The sequence below is a fragment of the Sabethes cyaneus genome, chromosome 1 (assembly GCF_943734655.1).
Source record: "Sabethes cyaneus chromosome 1, idSabCyanKW18_F2, whole genome shotgun sequence".
Lineage (NCBI taxonomy): Eukaryota > Metazoa > Arthropoda > Insecta > Diptera > Culicidae > Sabethes > Sabethes cyaneus.
The window spans coordinates 31,661,070-31,671,932 of NC_071353.1; positions in this window are offsets into that span (position 1 = coordinate 31,661,070).

Genomic DNA, 10,863 nt, shown 5'->3' on the forward strand with positions numbered 1-10,863 from the left:
ACAGAAAGTAGAAACGTTCAATCCAGGACAACTTAAGTTTTAGCAAACAACCTTTACCAGGACCTTACACCAAAATAGAATAATTAAACTAACCAGTAGGTAGGTAAAATCTCTCATCAAAGGAGATTCACGTGATTTTTGTTTGATAGACTTCACATGAAAAACAAATTTCAATAAGTTAATCTCAAAGTTTCCATCTGTTAGCATTTGATGGAGATACTTTATAGTGTCAATCATAATTCGCAATACAACACCCCTCTACCAAACATAAACGAAAAGAATTCCATTGTCATCGGCTCCCAAGCTTCTTACCGCTATTCAAGGAATAAACAAAACATTTCCATGTAAATTGACACTCACAAACATAGTTTGGAAATTAAAGAATTTTTTTTTCAAAATTTTGTTAATCGGTGTAAAATTTTCCACTCGGTCGAGCTCATAGAGATCGCAACATATTATATCAATTGTTTGTTGTGTTTGTTGGACATGAAGAGAAGGGGCAAGAGAGTGGGTGGGAAAATTTGTTTGGCTGTACGAGAACAATCTTTCCATCCATATCATCTTGCACTTCACTGATTCCACCAGAGATGATTATGGATGAGTGATAGGCAAAATGTGAAAATATTCGTTGATGCTCAGTATTTACTTCCAGCATTCCAGCAATCTACTCGTGGATATCCATCGCCAGCCATTGTTAACTTTCGACACTTATGCTCTGATAGCATTTAATATATTACAGCGGATTTGGTCTTTCACCATTCACTCTAACTTTTCTCGTTAATAATTGCCTAAATAAAATCATGGAAAATTTAGTTCTTTTCCAATAGCAGCCTAAAACGTTTGAAATCAATAAAAAGAGAAAAATATTGCTGAACTAGACACTAACTGAATCGGATACTTTTGAGCATTTAGGGTTTATTTCTAATTCCCGTCGTAGTAAGTAAAGCCATTCTAATTTTCATCATTTGTTGGATGGATTTAATGAATACTCTAAAAGTTCTTGTGCTGATTTGACTAAAACACACTTACTTCCGATCCGTGAACGTTGAAATCACTAAAACGCGATTATTGAAGCATATTATTGAAATTACGCAACTGACTTTATTTCTTAAATTCATCGTATCGTTTTAAAATCCGTCCATCAATATTTTTCATCGTCCGAACTGAAAATCACAACAATGTTTACGAAGCTAACGCACATGTATTTGTGCAGGACGGCATGACAAATGTTATTCTGCAAAATTTCTGCAGGTCAGCCAAGTTTTCCTAGCTGCAGAATAACGACAATGCCTTGCATGAGTTATTTTCATTTATGAATGACGGAAATTAATGTCGATTAGTCGACATTTTCTTCTTCGTCGCATGAAAAAACGTAAGAAATTTGGCTGGTAGGACTTCTTTACTGATAAAAACTCACTCAAAACTTACTCACTTTGATTGATTGCGCATGATAGACAACAAACTAAAATATTAGGAAATAACTAGTTTTGTATTGTGTGTCATAAAAATGCAGATATTTTTAATAATTCGTGTTGGATAGGACGGGAATAGGCAATTACGACGAAGCAGCAACAATACCCTATATATTACTTTTTCACAGAAATGGCAATAAAGTGGAAACATAACAAAGCTGTCAGATTGCGTACCAACTCAATCAGTATAGGTCAATCAAACTGGCAATTCTAGGCTGGAAAGTTCGGCCCCTTGGGGCGTGTTCCCTACCTTCTTTACAAAATTCAACGTTAAACACACTTTTCCTCTGCTATGCCAAAAGAAAGTAAAAGTAGGGCAGTGCCCAAAATCTTGTAAAATTGAATTGAGAATGTACCCAAAAAATGCCTGTGGATCGCATGGTGCACGAAAGAATTGGCTGCTTTACTTCTCCCGTAAAGTTCTCAGGACAAAAGCAGAGCATAATCTTTTATTGTCTAATTGGATAATTTTCTCTAATTTCAAGTTCCCAACACAATGCAATAATCCGTTTACAAGACATTTGACTGACCGTAGTTATACATTCGGCACTCCAAGGCAGGACACGGTGTTTGGTACCCTATTTTCCATTTTTCATTGTTGTCTGCCTGCCTATCCTTTTTCAGCTAATGGCTGCTATCATTTTCCATCTAATTGGTTTCCAACTAATTGATATTACGGAACGAGGAGCAGTTGTTCCATCTTGTCTCGGGGGCGACTTTCACTTCAATTCATTCGCAATACCCGTAAACGACGAGTAAAAAAACCTATTTACTTTAATGTGAACGCTGGAAGCGACTCTCTTCGCTGATGTCTATATACCTACTTGAACATCTTCAGTAGAGTACATTGTTGAGATTGGTTGGACTTTTTATTCAAATTGCAGATTTCTTTCATTATTTTTCGGAAAGCAAAAGCATAAAAATTACTTCAAATCTGTAACCTGAACGGTAAACTCCCATGTACTACAGCATAAGGATTCATTGAATTTAGTTTAACAAATCGAGTCTGTGTAAATGTGAAGTGCGAGTTTTTTCGCAATAAGGGGAAAATGAGTTATTAATAATGCAAAACTTGTACCGCAATTAACGAAATACAAATATGACAAAATCTTAATAATAAGATGGATAAAAAAGCTAAGTAAAAACTTGTTGCATAAAAGTAGTAATTCTCGTTGAAACGGGGTCACTACTGACACGGGGTCTTCAAAAATTGGAACTTTTTTTTGTGCTTGAGTTTGTTAGAAATGGTTAAAAAAAATGAGAATTATACTTTCAATACATACCTCGAAACAGTGAACCCCTCGTTCTCTAAGGGGCCCGACAGTTTCAAAAGAAGTTGAATTTTTAGTAAACCTTGAAATATATTGAAAAATAACCTATATTTACACGACTATTTTAACGCGAATTTCGGAATTTACACGTTTTTTTACGCGATTTTCGGAATTTACGCGTTTTTTACGCGATTTTCAGAATTTCCGCGGATGTGCTCAAAACGTCTATTTTTTCGCGTAGTGTTAAAATCCACACAGTTTTTTTACGCGAAATTTTGTTTTTTACGCGAATTTTGAAATTTACGCGGTTTTTTACGCGAATTTCAGAATTTACACGTTTTTTTTAGTTGATTGTATTTCCAAAATTTGCAATGATACAACTAATAAATGGCAAAATTCTGTAAAGAAGAACAGGGCTTTCAAATGAAGTAAAAAAACTTTTGCCGGTTATCTTGGATTTGTCGTCATGTTTAATTTTATAAAAAAATACAATCTGGCTGCTTCCCGTTTGAAAGGCCTAAAACCCTCTTTCAAAGCTCTACGATTGATTTCTATGATACCGACGTCATCCGCAAAATCACGCGAGAGAGCATGCGAGAATTCGTGATGGTAGTCCCGTTCCTTTCCACGTTTACTCTTCGTATTGCACTTTCCAAGGCAATGTTGAATAGTAGGTTAAAGTGTGCATACCTTTGCTTCAGTTCATCCAACGTCACGAAAGCGGCTGAGGTCTCACTCGTTATTCTGACGCATGATTTTGGCCCATACAGCGTCACTCAAATCAGCGTAATTAGTTTTGTCGGAAAACCATATTTTAGCATTATCTGCCACAGCTCATTTCGTTTGACTGAATCGTACGCCGCCTTAGAGTCCACAAACAGATGGTGAGTCTGCAAGTTGTACTCCCGGAACATGTCTAATAACTGACGCAGGATCAACATCTGATCCGTCTTGGAACGATCCTCGCGAAAACCAGCTTGGTATACGCCGACGAAGGATTCCGCTAACGGTCTCAGTCTTCAGAACAGGATACGGAAGAACACTTTGAAGGCAGAATTGAGCAATGTAATGCCTCGATAGTTTTTCACTCGAGTCGATGTCCTTTTTTTCCAGCAGCCTTACCGTTTTGAAGGTCACTGATTGGCTTCTTAACCTCTTCCTGTGTTGATAGCTCCACAACTTGGACACCGCCCACAATTGTTATCCTGTTTCTGCTGACCTCCTTGTTTACCTCTCCATTGAACAACATCAGGAAGTGTTCCTTTCATCTGGCTGTTATCGCCGTTTTGTCAATAAGCAGGTTACCAGCACTATCATTGCCAGGGATAAAAAAAAATCACTTCTAGCGATCAAGAACATAGGAGCGTTCAGATTCAGATTCATTGACATTATGACAAATATCACATCAGATCATGTTCATTGCTTGATTGCGTTGGGAAATTTAACAAATACAGACAATCGGTTGTGTGAATCGCAATACAAATAACATGAGAAACCGTTTTTCTCGCAGCTAAGTGAATTATAACACTGTGATCGAATGCTGAGAATAAGCGAACAAAATCTTGTGATTAAAGCTAAAGATCCACTGTTTGTCGTGAGCTGTACAGATCATAATCTGTGCGTGTGACGATAACTAGCAGATTCGATCAAAATCACTGATTTACCGTCCCTGATCATTGCACATCACCGACATGCTACAATTCCTGCAGCTCACTGTTTTGTAGAAATCGCGTATTTTCGCGGAATCGCGGATTTTTAGACGGTGGGTTCTTTTTCCGCAGGTCTAGTCTCTCTATACCTTTCTCTGTTTTGACGTGTAGCCGCAGTGAGCCTGAGACTCCTCACAGAACAAAAAAATGAATCTCACATCGACGTAAACTGAAATCCGATATATTTTTCCATTAAATAAAACATAAACAGGCTAAAACGTTTTTAAAGATATAGCTAATATAGCATTAATAAACAGTTGAATTATGTTCCGAAGACTTGTCGAAGTAAAATGGTATAACAAGGGTTCCTTTTACCAGCAGGTGGATTAAATCGGGGTTTTTAATCAAATTTGAATATAGATCCCAGTTGCCCTGGTAAATGAGATAAATTGGACTTAAGCTGTTCCTTTTGAAAAATCTTCCTGGACTTATTTCATGTAAATCGATAGTCTTTGTTTGTGATTAAACTTTCAGAGTTATGATTTATTGTACATTTTATGATTTTGGCATTTCGCTTAACAACAAAAACAATGAGGAAACTAAATTAAATGCCTAAAAAATGCAAGTTGTTCAACAAAATTTCGAGCCAACTTGCACGTTGAGCCCCCTATTCCTGGTGCCGGTGCGGTTGTTAAAGGAAACTGTTTTCGTAGTCCGTCATCTTTACGACGTACCCGGCCCACCGCAGCCAGATGTACGATGGGAATCTCTCCAAGTACGACGGGAATCTCTGCCTGTAACTCGTGATTTATACGCCTCCGCCAATCTCCACTTCCAGTTTGTACTCCTCCAAATATCGTCCGCAGTACCCTCCGGTCGAACATGGTCAGGGCGCGTATGTCTTCCGTGAGCAGTGTCACGACTTCCATAAAGAACTACTGACCTAATAAGAGTTTTGTACATTTTCAGCTTCGTATGGCAGCGTGTGCTTCTTGATCGCAGCGTTTTGCGAAGGGCAAAGTAGGCCCGATTTCCGGCTTGAATGTGCCCGTGGATCTCGTTACTAGTGTTGTCCGCGGTCACCAGCGATCCCAAATACATGAACTCATCTATCGCTTCTAGTTCACCCGGTCAACGGTTACCGTCCGTGGGAGGCACGCGTCTGTTTGTTTCAGCTTCTTCTTCTCATGTATTTGGCCATCGACACATTTATTTTCAGCCCAATCCTCCCAGACTCCGCTTTCAGTCTGGCTTCAGTCAGTAGATTCCCGCCGCCGTTGCAAAGTTCCTAGTTATGATATGAAAGTCATCTGCAAAGCCTAGGAATTAGTGAAAATCATGCCTCTCGTTTCGATGCCCGCTCGTGTGATCATTCCGTCAAGAGCGATGTTGAACAGCATGCAGGATAAGCCGTCACCTTGTCTCAACTCTCGATAGAACTCGAAAGTGTCTCCGAGATGCACATGAAACGCATCGCTCTATCTAATATAGCTCTGACAAGACGCGTCAGTTTATTCGGAGAACCGTGTTCGAGCATTATCTGCCATAGCTGGTATCGATGGACTGTATCGTACGCTGCTTTGAAATAAGTCAGCATTTCTCGGGCATGTTTATAAATATCTGCTGGTAGGCAGTTCTTACCAACGGCTCTCTTGATCTTCAGCAACCCGATTTTTCGTTTGACTTCGTGAAGATCAGGTGCAGGAACATTACTATCTTCCATGGGCACTCCTAGGTTAACTTCCGTTCCGCCTTCTTCTGCTACTTTGCCATTGAGGTGTTCATCGAAGAACTACTTCCCGCTGTCAGCCACCTCGCGCTCGTTTATTATTAGACTCCCTCCCTCGTTCTTGCACATGTCAGGATTCGGTGTGTAGCCCTAACTAGTTAGGTTCATCTTCTCGTAAAACTGCAAACTGAAAAGCTTTGCTTTTGAGAGTTTTCCGTTGGAGCACATATATTACTCTGTACATCGACGCGACGACTCGGCAAGCTATACCTATAAAAATGGATTTCTATCTGTCTGTCGGGATGTTCCTTATAGAATCGAAAACTACTAAACCAATCGGCGTGAACATTTGCATGTAGAGGTTTTTTGGGCCAGGGAAGGTTCTTATGCTGGTTAGAGACCCCTCCCTCTACTTCCATACAAATGAAACACGAATTTCTGCATAACTCGAGAACTAATCAAGCAAATGAAACAAAATTTGGCATGTGAGTGTTTTTGGAGACAAGATTTTTTTCTATGGTGAATTGAGAGACCACCGCTCTTCAGAAGGGGAATTATGACTCCTCTCCCCTTTAAAAGGGGGGGCTTCCATACGAATGAAATACAAATTTCCTCATAACTCGAGAACTTATCAAGCAAATGGTACCAAATTTGGCATGTGAAGATTTTTGGAGGCAAGAATTTTTTCTATGGTGAATTTGGACCCCTCACCACTTTAGAACGGGGAATTTTATACAAATGAAATACAAATTTCCTCATAACTCGAGAACTAATCAATCAAATGGAATCGTATTTGGCATGTGGCATGTGGGTGTTTGATATTTGATATTTGATATTTATTGAATTATTTCAACAGACTCACTGGTCTAAATTAGAGAACCTTAGTGAGTCGCCATCTGAAACAAATAATCTAGCAACAATGCATCTTTGTCTGTCAGTGTTGCCGCACGCACAGATTATTTTGTGATCAACAGACATTTGGAATAAATTTTTTTTATAAAATCTGGATATGTAATTCCTTTTCATAATAATTTTACCACAGTTAATGGTCGTACCGTAAATAGTTATGCTGCTGCTGTCTGTTGTTGCTAATTCTTTTGAGAACCAGCGATTTAAATTTGAGATTTCAAGTTTCTTGATGTTTCTTTTCGGTTCAAGATGGCGACTCTCTAAGGCTCTCTAGTCTAAATGAAATGCTGGCTGGAAAAAACCGCCTTGAAAATGCCCAAATCACGCATCCTCAAAGAGGCATAAAAACCCAGCATTTTTTCAGCTGTTTTTCAATTACATGGTTAACTCATCATTAATTACATGGTTAACTTAACCATAAATACATTTTAGGACAGTAACAAATAGCATATTACATTACATATTACATTTAATTCTATATACAGTGGTATTCCGATTATATCTACACCCGATTTTAGGTACCCCCGATTTTGTCTACCATTTTGACCCGGTTTTATCTACCTTTTTTTTAAATTGTCATTTTAACCATGCGGCATGAAAATTTGGAAGATTTCATGCATTTATGCATAACAGAGAATATTTCTTTGTATTTTAGAGTTTACTATATGGCATCTGTGGTATGTAATTATACACAATGGGTATAATAATGCTGAAGTCAAATACGAAGAGTAACTTCCATTTATTTTGTAACGCATATTTTTAACATTTCATAATGATCCTTTGTAACATTTTTCTATACCGTAACGGGGCACACCCCGTCTCCGCTATGGTTATCACCTTCCTTTCCTTAAAAATTCTAATCTTTTGAACCATTGAACCGATTTTAATAATTTCATTACCAAATAAAAGGTATTTTAATGAGCTTTTCAGAAAAAAACAATAACCTCACGTTCGAAGTTTTTATGATATCAAAAACATTTTTTGTATGAGCCTCTTAAAATTACTTAAAACATTTAATATATTCGTTTTTATTTTTTAATTATACTTTCAATGGCAAACTAGTTGTTTACATACGATATCAAAAACAGACCTGTGACATTTTCAGTTTTTGAGATACTCTTTTTTTTAAGAAATAAAGATGCGTCCATTGCAGAGACTCGCATGGCGTTTTATTTTAGAGACGCATTTCTTTGTCAAAAACCCCTTTTATTACAAGTAAAAAGAAAAACCATGCGTCTCCATTGTATTCTCGACACTTTATGAAAACTTAGAGTTTCTTTGGCCTACACACAATGGAAACATAAAAAATCAGAGGGGTTGTGTACAAGACACGACCGCATATATAGGTGACGCAGGACTACGTAAGTCTCTTTGTAGTGATAGTAGCATGTATTCATGCTTGTAATCATTCGATTCTTCGTGTATATTTGCTATATGCAACATATATACATGCTACATGCGTTGTATGTAACATTTATCAAAGTAGTAACATTGCATACGTTCAAGTCTCAAAAGATTGTGCATTTGAAAACCACTTAACAAAATCAAGAACACAAACTATTGCTTTCCTGCTACCTTACTGAAACTAAAGATTATTTTTATTACCCATGGTTCCCCACGTTGAAGGGATTTTACCAATTCAATCCTATTTTATCAACAGCAAATCTTTCCACTACACTTCTAATGAAACGGCAAGCATGCGTATTCATACAGAGTCGTATTATAACCGAACACTACAGCTGTAGCACATTTTTCCAACACAGATATCAAATTCGCCGAGGTTTAATCGACTCGCAGTAAAGAATTTGCGATCTGTTGAGGCAACGAACCTGTGTCATTTTTTCTGGCACACTTCCCTAACACAGACATCAAATTGGACTAGGTTTATTCGCGTTCGTAAGAAATCTGTTGGTACGAGGGGGCTTTGTCACTCTTTCTGGGGTACTTCCCAAGCAAGGACATCAAAATGGTCTAGGTTTAACCGCGGTGTTAAGAAATCTTGTTGAAATGAGGAAACTTTGTCACTTGTTTTGGCTTACTTCCCAAGCACAGATATCAAATTGGTATAGGTTTAGATTATCGCAAAGAATCTTCCAACCAATCACGAAGCGAGAATTCTGGTAAAACATAGGTTCATTATTTTCAATTTTTCAATAATTCAACATCAAGGAATCATACTTTTCTTCATTTGGGTCAATTCTTAGAAGATTTACCGATCGATTGGTGTAAGAATATTGAAAATCGATCGGAAAACCGCTGAGCTATTAGCGTTCAAAACCTTTCATTTTTCGTGACGCTCGCCTTTTTCGATTTTCTGGAATGACACCCTATCTCAAAACTTGCCGTAAGACGTAGTCCTACGTCAAAAGTGAATATTTTCAATGTTTTTGCGATAATAAAAAAAGTTTGGGCTTTGGGTCCAATATTCTTTTCTGAAAAGCTCAAATACTTTTCATTTTGTATTAACATCATTTAAATCGGTTCAATGGATCAAAAGTTTTGAATTTTTAAAGAAACAAAGGTAGAAAAAATGGTAACTTTTGGGATCACACTGACTCAGAAAAGAGAACCCAAAGTACCAAATAAAAATACGGATCTAAAATTTACTGCAAAGGAATGAGTACACAAAATTTGAATTAAATCGGAGCAATTTTGGATTTCGATATGTCTTTTTTCATAATATTGCTGAGTTGATATGCAGTATGGCTAATGGTTGATATGAATAAAATGACCCCTATGCGTAAAATTACGCTGAAATATTACATAATTGAAAAAAAAATTAATAATAACAATATTTTTTGTTCATTTAAATTAATTTGGAGTAATTCATTTTTCCCCAAATTTGTCTACATTCCAAATATATCTACAAAAAATTTTTGGATGGGTAGATAAAATCGGTAAACCACTGTATACACATACAATTACAATTGGTCAAGTATTAAAAGTCAAAAAGTAGTCTACTACGATTATATTCTACTGCCAAATGTCGAATTGGCTCATGTAGGCCATAGTTGGTACGGTGTGTTCCTATCCGTAAAAGCTGTTCATATCGTTGAGGGCGTAAAGGGCAATACAGTTGGAGTGAAGAAAGTACAGCAGGGCTATCGTATATCCCCACTAGTATCTTGTGCGCCATACTAGCGTGGTTTTGGAGACAAGAATTTTTTCTATGATGAACTAGGACCCCTTACCTTTTAAGGAGAGGGTGCTTCCATACAAATGAAATACAAATTTCTCATAACTTCAGAACTAATCAAGCAAATGGAACCCAATTTAGCATGTGGGTGTTTTTGAAGGCAATTTTTTTTTCTATGGTGAATTGAGACCACTCCCCCTCTTTAGGAGGGGAATTCTGACATCTCTCCCCTTTTAGAGGAGGGGCTTCCATACAAATGAAATACAAATTTCTTCATAACTCGAGAACTAATCAATAAAATGGAACCAAATTTGGCATGTGGGTGGTTTTAGAGGCAAATTTTTTTTCTATGGTGAGTTGAGACCCCTCCCCTCTTTAGCAGGGGAATTATGACCCCTCCCACCTATAAGAGGGGGGGGGCTCCCTTTTTTTGTATTTGGGTTGGGTTAAAAGGCCACTGCGACAGTCTTAATGATCGTCTTTTTGGGGGGGCTCCCATACAAATGAAATACAAATTTCCTCATAATTCGAGAACTTATCAAGCAAATAGAACCAAATTTGACATGTTAGGGTTTCTGGAGCCAAAAATTTTTCCTATGATGTACTGTGACCTCTTCTTCCTCTAAGAGGGGGGCTCCCATACAAATGAAACACACATTTCTGCATAACTCGAGAACTAATCAAGCAAATGGAACCA